Source organism: Humulus lupulus, chromosome 3 (genome assembly GCF_963169125.1).
Source record: "Humulus lupulus chromosome 3, drHumLupu1.1, whole genome shotgun sequence".
In the NCBI taxonomy this organism is placed as follows: Eukaryota; Viridiplantae; Streptophyta; class Magnoliopsida; order Rosales; family Cannabaceae; genus Humulus; species Humulus lupulus.
Window position 1 is genome coordinate 89,420,315 of NC_084795.1, and position 12,901 is coordinate 89,433,215.

Genomic DNA, 12,901 nt, shown 5'->3' on the forward strand with positions numbered 1-12,901 from the left:
CAGGAGCAGAAGTAGGTTCTGCACTAGTATCTGGAGTAGTCTTTCTCGGGGCATCCTCAACAAATATGCCAGCCTCCACGGCTATCTCAGCCACCGCAGCAGCCTCTGCCACAGGATCGTAAGGTCTTCCATCCTTTGGTGCAGGCTGGATCATATCCTGTAGCATCGCATACCTAGGAGCATCCCCCTCTGTCCTCTGATATATGGTATCGAAGAAGTCTCGCTCATTTGGTCGAGGCCTTAGGATAAAAATGCATGAAAACTGTAATGGAAACAAAACAAGCAAATTAGAAAAGACATAAGTTGATTAGTATAATTCAAAAGTTCTTGAATTATTTAAATTTATTATAACTCACATGTCTCCTCGCAAGTACATCCTTCAAATGAAAATGCTTTGGCTGGCCTGTGCTCTCCCACTGTAGCATCCTAGGGAACTTGAATCCACAGGTCTTGGTGTATTCCTTCTGTAAATCAAGAATCGTCTCGTATGCCCAATATTTCAAGGTTGGTGGATACCCCTTGCAAGTGTACTTTGCCTTCACCTGAACACCCTTAGAAGACTCCACCTCAGTGATCTTCTTCGCCTTCTTACCAGGTATTATAGCACCAATCGCTTTCATATCTCTATTGAATTGTTTCACAGTTGTATCGAATGAAAGGGATCCCCACGGATACTTCTCAAAATAATCTAAATCCTTGACCATCGATAATGAATCTCGCCAAATAGCATTGTCGTTCTCAGTGGTCAATAGTATCCCCTCCACAAAGTAAACCAAACCGAGCTTGTACAAATCATCAGGTACATCGCACATACTAAAACCTCATTCCAACATATTGAACCTAATGTCTTTCTCGGGTTCCACACTGAAATATGTATCAGCTAGGCGGGAGGATGTAAGGTGAGGTTGAATGTCAACGGCAAGTGGTGGACAGGAGCAGCTCAGGCCAGTGATAATGGAAAACTCGTGCACCCCAAACTTACATAAGTTTGGGCCCATCAAGAAGTGCACCTCATCGCCACGCGGAGACTTGACCTTCCACAAAAGCAGTGTGTGCACCAATGCCCCAGAGAACAAAAAGGAAGGGGCTGTGAGGAATGGTCCAAAAAACAGACTCATTCACCCTCCCCAACAATCCATGCTCCTTAAATCTTTTCTTCAATTTTGTTAACCTCCCGAAACCCCTATAGGTCATATGACCGACATAATGATCCTCTAGAGGGATCTCAAGAGGCGGGATGCGTTTGGGTGGCATCTGCAAAATATCCAAAAAAAGAAAAGAGAATCAGTTGAATTTACAAAAAATACTTAGTCTGTTGTTGTCATCGATGTTCCATCGAAATGCTATCGATAAACCATCGAATTCCATCGAGATTCCATCGATACACCATCAAAATGCCATCGATATACCATCAAAATGCCATTGAAATTCCATCGATATACAATCGAAATGCCATCGATATACAACTGACTAAGCCACCCTCGAATCAACATCGAAATACTATCGATATACCATCGAAACTAATTTTACAAATAAACAAACAAACTATCGATGTGCCATCGAAATGGAATCGAAAAACTATCAATATACCAGCGAAATAGCATCGATGGAGCATCAAATAAACATATAAAGCCATCGACATCGCATTGACATAGCATCGAATAAACATCGATGTATCACCATCAAATTAATGTGCTCGAACAACCATCGAAATGGCATCGAAATAACATTGATGGAGCCTCGAATAAACATATAAAGCCATCAACATCGCATCGACATAGCATCGAATAAACATCGATGCATCACCATCAAATTAATGTCCTTGAACAACCATCGAAATAGCATCGATGGAGCATCGAATAAACATATAAAAGCCACCGACATCGCATCAACATAGCACCGAATAAACATCGATGCCTCACCATCAAATTAATGTGCTCGAAAAACCATCGAAATGGCATCAAAATAACATCGATGGAGCATCGAATAAATATATAAAAGCCTCGACATCGCATCGACATAGCATCAAAATTTCATCAAATTTTATACAAAAAAATGAAAACCATGTAAGCATCGAAATGACATCGATATACCATCGATTACGCATCGATGGACTATCACCTTCATATACTGGTCCATCGAAATACTATCAATGGAGCATCGATTGCGCATCGATGAACAACTTTTCAATAATTTAAAAATATGTACATGCACTGTATGTCATCAAATTACCATCGATGAAGCATCGAAATGGCATCGATGTGGAATCGAATGAACATTGACCCACAAAATTTTTGTAGAATTTAAACATAATCTTAAAAAATGATGCACATAGAATCAAACCCATTTTAAGCTACATTTTTGCAAAATAAAGATTAAAAATCAAACCCATTTCATCGATTTTATACATTACGATTCAAATTTTTTTTTTAAAAAACCACAAAAACTACCTTACCATTGGTGGCGATGGAGAAGAAGGTGGCGACAGCGGCTGTGAGGAGAGAGAGAGCTTCGCCTGAGAGAGATGGTGAGAATGTGAGGAGTCTGCTCGGTTGAGAGAAAATTCTACTGAGAGAGAAATGAGAGAGTTTGGCTGGGAAGAGAGTGTTTAATGCTAGGGGTGTTTTTGTCCAAAAATTTAGAAATTGCATATGTTTGGGAGAGTAAGTTATGTTGGCATTTAAAAAAAAAAAAGTATGTTATAGAACATATAGTGTAAAATTTCTCTTCTCTCCTCCATTAATATTATCTTCTTCTTATTGGTCTTCTTAATTGAAACATTTTTATTCTTATCCTTCATCAACGTACTATTGCTACACAAGGCTGATCCTAAAGTTTATTGGGCCCTAAGCATAAAACAAAATTTGGGGCCCTTTTAATAAGAAAGTATTAAAAAATGTAACAAAACATAGTATTTTAACTTGTATTTTTAAAAAATTAGGCCCTCGAGCTAAGGGGACTTAGGTGTAGGCCTAGCCTGCCTTAGCCCAGGATCAGCTCTGCTTTGCTGCTACTATTACATTTACTCAGACTAGACATACCTTTTAAAATTATCAGGGATATAAAGTAAGGCAAATGAAAGAATGCATTTTATCATTTTATAATGTTAGGCCTAAAGAATACAGACATAGTTGTTTGCATTTATACAACCACAACTATATACTAATTAGTAGAGTGAAAAACAAACTCCATCCATACTATCTGACTCAATTTCAACAAGTTCTTCTCGTTCTTCATCTTCCTTGTTACCTTCCTTTTCATTTATGTCACCACTCGCCATTTTTTTTGCCAACTGTTGACATAATTTTTCGCTAATAGGGGATTAAAAAATTCGATTAGAGAGATTAAGCTTGTTAATAGACTGTAAATGTAACCTCACAAGATTTTAACGTGGTTCAGTGGTTAAAATCCACCTAGTCCATGAGTCACTCTTATCCTTGCTTAGAACTCCTGGAGAAATTGTTTATGACAATTTCATAAAAGTTTTTGCATACAAGATGTCGATCCCTTTTATTGTCAACCCCCCTTATATTTATAGGGAGTTGTAATAGATAATATTGGGTAACCATACTATAAATGGTAATATACAATATTGGGTAACTTCCTAAATAAATGGATATGCAAATACCCTAATTAAGTCTATTGTCATTTGTTGGTAATTGGATTACAACGTGCACAGTGAAAAACATGGGGTGTTGGGCCCAGAGATTTCAAAAAAAATTATTTAAACAAACTTTAAATAATCGAATCCATTAACATACAAAGCATTATTCATAGAGAAATAAAAAGATGATGATTTAGCAGTTGAAGAACTATCAAGAACCATTGCTATCTTTTTGTATCTCTAACGAACATCCAATCCAAAGCAGTTCTTCAATATACTCAGACCAAGATCTTCCCAGATGTATCTCTACACTTTAAGACATGTGTGGGCACGTAGAGTAATGGTAGGGAAAAAATTCTGATTCACAAGATATTCTCAACACATGAGATCTTGAAATATTAGGTCTGAAACAGTTTTTAGGGATATAGAAAAATAATACGATCTATTTTCTTTCTGTCAAAAGTCTTATGAAATTATTTCCATCTGATAAATTTATAAAAGAATTAATTAAAATTTTTAAATTCAAAATTCAAATTATAAATCAATTATTAAATAATTAAATAAATAAAAGAAATATCCAAGACTCATTCTTGGACCTTGTTACACGCCAACTACAGTGCATGTACTGTAGTTGGCGTGTAACACATCTCTGATTTCATGAATATGATCCAACCATTTTCTTTTAATTATTATTTAATAATTTATTTATTCAAAAATATCAAAACCTAATAATTTATTTATCAAGTTAATTAAAGAGTAAACATCATTTCAAATTTAAATCCAATTTGAATTATCATAAATATCTTTTTCACATTATTTAAATAAATAAAGTTAATTAATTCAAAATTAATTATCTTAATTATTTAAATGCTATTTTTGAAAATACCAAAATAATTTTTGAAAAATATAATTAATTAATTTAGAAAATTAATTTATTAATTAATTAATTTGTCTCAATGACATATTTGACCATAAAGAACAAATTTATTCTAAATATGTCATTTTCCTTATTTTTTCCAATCTCAATTCTTATCTTGAATAGTGTTGATAGAGCTATCTCGGGGACCTATAGACCTGTAATTTCAAGTTCCAATAAATTAATTTAATATAGTAACCTTAATATATTAATCTCAATATTATTCTACTAAAAATATGAGATTGCACTCTTGTAATTATAGACATTTATTTATTGAGTACTTTTAAATATATAAAAAAGTGTTCATCGATTTATTCACTATATACAATTCAATCCTCTATTAATGGTTCATAATTAAAGTAGGGATTAATCACCGTTTAAATTCTTTAATTATATATTGTTTCCTTAAGTACCATTAACTTTACTAGTGAAGGTTAATTCATAAACTAATTTATGAATTTGAGCTCAATAACCTTTCAGTTCCAAAAGTCAACCCTTAAGAGAACTATTATTCAATTCCTCTTGGAAAGATATAGATTCAATATCTGTATATTATGTCCCCGACCATTTACATCAATGAGTTTCCAAAACAAAAGTTTTCAGCCTGATCATTCTGACAAACCATAATGAGTGAATCAAAGAACTTATATGACATAAACAGGAGTTCATAATAACTTCACTTTTATGATCAATTTGTATATGATCATCTTATTGATATATTTAATTAATACTTATAAAGTAAACGATATTATTAAGTATTAATAACATCTCGGGTCTCGTTCATGTAAAACCACTTTATACAAAGTACCTCCACTAAGAAGTCCTACTACATCAATAATCCAGATCTAGAGTACATGTATTCATAATACTAGCGAACCGTACTTACAGTATTTAATCCAAAGATTCCACATAACTTTGTTTTACTACGAATTGTTTAATTTGTTCCCTACGATCTTAATCTTCTCGTACCAATACAATATTGTAGTCACAATAACGAACTTGAGAATTTTCTGATAATCATATAATTTTTTTTAACAATAATAATAAACAAACAATATATGCAAAAATTCATTTCAGTTATTTATTTCATAAAACATTGTTCAAAACATATGCTTTAAAGGGCACTAATTCCAACATTAGTTTCTAGTCGTTGACCTGGTTATATCCAGGAGTTTTGACCGCCAATTTGCGCATACCTGATGAACCTAGTTAAATTCTAGGTTTTTTATTTTCACTCTGAGTTTCCTTAACTCAGTTCGCATTCGTAATTGCTTTGAAAACTCGAGCTTTAAAAACCTGCAGATTTTCCAAATTTCCAAATTCTAAGTTACCGAATATTCCAAAGACTATGGGTTATATGCCCCCCAAGCGATGAGGATTGTCAAATGTTCTAGATTGCTTTTACATAATCAAGTTGTGCTAAATAACAAGAATAAATTGAAATTTTTTGTCACCGTGTTTAAATTACACAACAATCTTATACTATTCAAATTGAAACAACGGGAAATATGGCTTTTATACTTAAGCCTTACAAGAGATGAAATGAATAAAGTTTAACAAAGATTTCTTATCATTGGTAATACTTCTTGAGATGCAAGGCATTCCAAGTTCGTGGGACCATCTCTGTTTAACCGAGCTAGTTTAAAGGTTCCTTCCCATAAGATCTCTACAATCCGTTAGGGTCCTTCCCAGTTCAGTCCAGTACACCATCTTTAGGGTCTTTGTTAGCTAGGAACACCCTCCGGAGCACCAAATCTCCTAGTTTGAGTCTCCACTCTTTGACCTTTGAGTTGATGTAACACGTCACCCTTTGCTGGTAATGGGCGAGTTATAGCTGAGATTCTTCTTTTCATTCTTCAATTAAATCTAGGGAAGCATTAAGCAGGTTGTGATTCCGATCCTAGTTAAAGGTCTTTTGTATGTGTGATGTTACCAAAGCCTCGACTGGGAGCATAACTTTGCTTCCAAAACTTAGAGAGAAGGGAGTATGCCTAGTGGAAGTGCGATGTGAGGTCTTGTAGGCCCAGTGTACTTGTGGGAGCTGCTCAAGCCATAGTCATTTTTTATCCTCTAGTCGTTTCTTTAGATTCGACTTAAGGATTTTGTTTACTTCCTCGACTTGCCCATTGGCCTGAGGGTACGTCACTAAAGAGAAACTTTTAACTATGTCTTATTTCTCGCAGAAAGTTGTGAACAGGTCGTTGTCAAATTGAGTCCTGTTGTCCGACGCAATCTTGTTTGGAAGTCCAAATCAACATATTATGTTTTTTACCACAAAGTCCAGTATTTTCTTCGAGGTTATAGATGCCAGTGGTTCGACATCAACCCACTTTGGGAAATAGTCGATTGCGACAACCACGTAGCGAACTCCTCCCTTTCAAATTGGAAACGATCCAATAAGGTTGATCCCCCATATGGAAAATGGTCAGGGAAAGGATATCATGGTTAGCTCCATGGGTGTAGCTCGGGCGATGGTGGCAAAGTGTTGGCATTTGTCACACTTGAGGACATATGAGGCTGAGTCCTTTTTTCAGTGTCGGCCGAAAATAGCCTTGCCTGAACACCTTTAAGGACAAGCTTTGCCCCCAACGTGGTCTACAGATAACCCTTCGTGAATCTCTTAGAGGATATCTTGTGCTTCCCCTGGCAAGACACATCTTAGAATAGGCATGAATGACCCCGTCTGTATAGAATCCCCTTGACCATAACATACCTCGAGATCTGGTATAACAGTTTTCGTGCATTCTTATGGTCTTCAGGCATCTTTCCAGATGTGGGGTATTCAATGATTGGAGTCATCTAGGTCAGTCCTTACCAAATTATTCCTACCTCTCTTGGCTTTTCATCTATGCTTGGTTTGTCCAAGAATTCTAGGGGACCACATTCAATGTGTCCGCTTCTTTGGTGGTGGCGAGTTGGGCAAAAGCATGTGCATTTGTGTTATGCACATGTGGCACTTGTTCGATTGATTAGAATTCAAACTCTGACAGTTCGCTTTTCACCTTAGCTAGATAAGCTGCCATTTTGATTCCTCGAGCTTGATATTCCCCCAATACTTGATTAACCACGAGTTGAGAATCACTGAAACATCGAATTTCCTTTTCTTTCAATACTTTTGCTACCCAAACTCCGGCCAACAAAGCCTCATACTTTGCTTCATTGTTGGAAGTGTCAAAAATGAATTTGAAAGTTATATGGAAGTGATGTCCTTCAAGCGTAATTAGGATTATTCCAGCTCCGGATCTGTTTTCGTTGGATGAACCGTCAACGAAGAGTTTCCACAATTCTTGTACCAGTTCTCTCATAGGCTCGTCCTGGAACCTGTTACATTCAGCTACGAAATTAGCGAGCGCCTGGCCCTTTATTGTTGTATGTGGCTTATATAATATCTCGAACTGACTAAGTTCAATGACCCAATTCAACAGACATCCCGATGCTTCAGGCTTTTGCAAGACCTGCCTTAAAGGTTGATTAGTTAAGATGTGTATGGTGTGGAACTGAAAATATGGCCTGAGATTCCTCGAAGCCAAGATTAAACAGAATGCAAGCTTCTCAATTAGAGGATATCTGGATTCAGCTCCGAAGAGCCTCTTACTTGTCGAGTACACTAGTTTCTGGGCTTGATTTTCTTCTCGAATTAACACCGTGCTAATCGCGTTCTCCATGACTGCTAGGTATAAGTATAGACATTCCCCAACAACTGGTTTGTATAAAACAGGGGGTTAGGCTAAATGTGTCTTCAGTTCTTGAAATGCATTTCGCATTCTCTTGTCCAGTCAAATCATCTGTTCCCCCTAAGCACATTATAGAAGGGGAAGCATTTGTCCGTGGACTTGGACACAAACCGTTTTAAGGCTGTGACTTTTCTAGTTAAACTCTAGACTTCTTTCTGCGACTTGGGTGATGACATTTCTAACAACGATCATATTTTTTTAGGGTTTGCCTCGATCCCCCTTGAGTTAATTATAAAGGCTAGAAATTTCTCTAACAAGACTCAAAAGGTGCACTTTTTAGAGTTCAACTTCATATGATACTTTCTCAGTACGCCAAAACATTCTTCTAGATCGAAAACATGGTTATTGGCAGTTTTTGACTTGACGATCAAGTCATCGACATACACTTCCATGTTTTTCCCGATCTGATCAACAAACATTTTGTTGACTAGCCTCTACTACGTGGCACTAGCATTCTATAGCCCGAATGACATGACTATATACCCGTATACAGTCTGTTCAGTCATGAAGCTGGTGTGCTCTTAGTCCGCAGGGTTCATCGCAATCTGGTTATATCCAGAATACGCGTCCAAGAAGGACACGAGTTCTTGGCCAACCGTGGCGTCAACTAGCTTATCTATTCTTGGCAGTGGAAAATAGTCTTTTGGACATGCCTTATTCAAGTTGGAGAAGTCAATGCAAGTCCTTTATTTTTCATTTGGATTTGAAACCAAAATAAGGTTGGTCATCTAGGTCGGATATTTTTATTCTCTAATGAACCCATATTTCAATAAGCGAGTTACTTCTTACTCTAAATCTTTTCCTCGCTCCTTCCCCAATAGCCTTCGTTTATTTTGTTTTGCAGGCACATTTCTATCCAAGTTTAGGGTGTGCATAATCACACTTGGACTGATTCCCACCATATATTCATGTGACCAAGAGAAAATGTTGAGATTTTTCCTCAGAAACTCGACCAACTCCTTCTTTCGTTTTGCACCTAAATTCTTCCCAATCTTCACCACCCTCGAAGGTGTCTCTAGGTCAAGAATTATTTCTTTGAGCTCCTCTATTCTTGGGTCTATTTCATCTGATTGGGAAATATCATTGTCGGTCTCCTAACATTCTTCCGCCTCTTCAACAATTTCCATTGCTTGAGACTAATCATTCTCTACAATTAACACCATGGCTTGCTGCCCAGGTTGTGACTTTCCCTTCATAGAAATGTTGTAGCATTCTCTGGAAGTGAGTTGATCCCTGTTACAGTGCATATTCATGAGGACAAAGGAACTTCATGGCCAAATGGCGAATAGAATTTATGGCCTCGAATGCCATCAACGCCGGTCTCCCTAAGATTGTGTTGTAAGGGGTTGGGCAGTCAATTACAACGAACTCAAGCATTTTAGCAATAGATCGTGCTTCTTCTCCCAAGGTTACTGTAATGACCCAAATTCGCTAATAAGGCTTAAGGGCCTTGATTAGTGTGCCTGGAGGGCATAGTGGGAATTAAGTGTGATTTTAATGAGTAAATGCATGATTATGATTTAAAGCATGTTGTACGACTATTTGACTATTTGAGATGCATGACTATGTGTATTAGTATGCATGTAGGCCCAGATTAGGTTAGAAGGGCGTAATCGTAATTTTGTCCATTATGGGTATAACTGTATTGATATATGTGATAATTGTTGAGACCACATTATTATGTGGATATATCTGTGATCTGTGACTCGAGAAGATCCTAGTGAGCAGAGTAGCGAAAAGTCATGGCAGGGATTTATACCCGGCTCGGGGTGAGCCTGGGGGTATAAATGGGAATTTAGTGAGTATATTGGAGTCTATTTTGATATCGAGGAATATTATTGGTGATTAATTAGGTATTGGGTAGTAAGCGGGAAAATATTTGAGACACTCGAGGAATTAGCAGGAATCGGGTAGAATGACCAAAATGCCCTTAAGTGGATTAAAGGACTTGAGATTAAAGGGGAGGGCAGTAAGGTCATTTGGATTGCAAGGGATATATATGCTGAGGTTTTATACTTAGTGGGAATTGTAGAAAAGGGTAGAAGGCTGAGGAAAGAAAGAAAAGAAGGAAAAGGAAGAAAAAGAAAGGGAGAAAACAGAGAGTTTCCTAAGGTCGGTTTATGCTTTCTTCATCAATTTCCTGAGTATTTTTGGAGTAAAGCTCAGGGAGGAGCTAAGTTAGGCTGAGCATCAAGAATCCTGAGCTAGGCTTGGAGAATCGGCAGAGGTTTAGCAAGAACACCCTAACACTTGAGGTAAGACTTTGTAGCTTCTTCAGTTTCTGGTTTTAGTTTTTGACCTATGGTGCATAAGATGAACTTGATGGGAACTTTAGGGAATTCAAGTCAAAGGTTGAGGAAGAGCAAGCTAAGGAGGTGTAGAGGTTGTCTTGAAATCAAAATCCCATTAAAGGTATGAAATTCTAAGCTTTTAACTCTGATGTTTTGGCTGGTTTCTGCTGAGTTTTGATGTCTAGAAGTGGCTATGGTGAATTTTGAGATTAGGGATGCGTGTGCTTGAGTTCTGGGTATTTGGGGTGCTTGGGATGAGTGGAGTGTGTTGATAAGGTTGTTTTTGAGTTTGGTGAAGGTTTGGAGAAGTTTTGGTTGAGTTTGGTTCGAGGAAATCGTAGGAGGGAAAATTGGGAGGCTGCCTGTCTGTGACTAGCACTACAGCGCTAGCCTTTGGGCGCTGTAGCGCTAGGCCAAGCTTCTTGGGGGATTTTGCTTCTGCTTGTAGCGCTGCAGCGCCCTCCTAAGAGCGATGTAGCGCTGCCCTGTTTTCATAAAGGGATTTTAGGGTTATTTACAAGGGTTTTTGACCAAGGGTTCGGGGCTCGATTCCACCACCTTGTTTGGTGGAACTAGGACTTCCCGGGGGCTCGGGATTGGCCCCGAGGCTAGGTTTTGGACTTGAGGTTTGATGATGACTTTGGCCTATGGTTGTGTTTAGGTGAGCGCTAGGGCTCGAGAAGGATCGTGCTTAAGGAGTCGAGTGATCAAAGCTAGCGAATCGAGGGTAAGAAAATTGCACCCGATTATATGTTTGTGATGGGACTAAATGCTCCCGATATTTGTATTATGTCAATGATGGTATTATGCCATGGGACATGTGATAGCGGCCTAAGGGTGCCGTACACAATATTTGCGCACAGGGTGCGGCTTGGCCACTGGTAGCCGAGGACAGCTTAATATTCACTGAGCTCGGTTTAAGCGGGCCGGAGTCAGTGGGATAACGGAGGGAGCGGCCTGAGGGTGCTAGCCCTAGTTATCATTTGTGAATTGATATATGATATGAGTTGATATGTTTAGTATGTGGAATACTTGATTATACTGAATGCTTATATGGTTGAGAATATGTGATGCAATATGAGATACTGAATTGTCTGTTGATTGCTTATGCTCTGTTGTTGTGTTTTCTTGCTGGGCCTTGGCTCACGGGTGCTACGTGGTGCAGGTAAAGGCAAAGGCAAGTTGGACCAATCCTGAGATGGAGAGCTGCGGGGTTGAGTGTGCATAGCCAGCTGTTCGATCGCCATGGTCAAGGAGTGGACCAAGACAGGGATTGCCTAACTGTCTGTTTTGCCTTAATATGGCTTGATATTGTATTTAAACCTTATGTCTTTTGTAAACGGTCTTTAATCTTAATATTTTTGGGATCTCGTGTAAACAGGAAACATCTCTTTATGAAAAGTGTGGCTTTTGAGACCAAAACATTTAACCCTAGTTCCTTTATAGCTTCAATAACACGTTTTTAATTAAATGACTTGATTAGCAAGTCTAGCACTTTATAAACACACAGTGTAGCGGTCTTGGCTATCCAGGGCGTTACAGTTACAATGAGCTCGATCGTTCCTATTGTTGCCATTCCTTCTCCTGAAAACCCATAAAGATTCATGGAGGTCGCCTTAAGGTCGGTTATAGATAGTCCCATCTTTTCAAGAGTGGACCTGAATAGCACATTCACTGAGCTCCCATTATCAATCAAGATTCTTCTCACCCTCCGATTAGCGAGCTGAATGGTTATCACCAGCGGATCATTATGAGGGGATTGGACATGGCTAGTGTCTTTTTTTCGTAAAAATGATTGGTTGTTTATCCAATCGTTGTTGTTTAGATAACCTCTGCTCTAGAGTAAATACTACGCCCTCATTAATCTTTAGCTCCTGGATATATCTTTTTTGAGCTCCATTGCTTGTATCTACTGGGTGAGGTCCGCCTACAATGGTGACTATAACTATCCCTTCAACAGGAGGAGGGACGATCTGGTTGCTAGGAGCTGGGAGAGCTATTGGTGGATTGATTTGGTTTCCCTGAGCTGGTTGAGGATTTTGCACTGCTATTTGATTAGGGGCTACCCTATTCTGAGCATATTGTGCTAATGGTCCAGCTCAGCTGAGTGTCTTGATCTCATCCTTCAATTGACAAAAAATGTCAGTATTGTGGCCAATGTCGTTATGAAAACGGAAAATTTTGGTCAGATCTCTCTTTGCTCGTTGATGCTTCAGGGGCTTTGGCTTCTTCCATGGAAGACAGGTAGAATTAGCCAGATAAATGTGTTCCCGCGTATCTGTCAGGTCGGTATATGTGGTGAAGATAGAAGTGTACTTCTTCCCGGTCTTATTCTTTTTGGACCCAATCTGGTCGC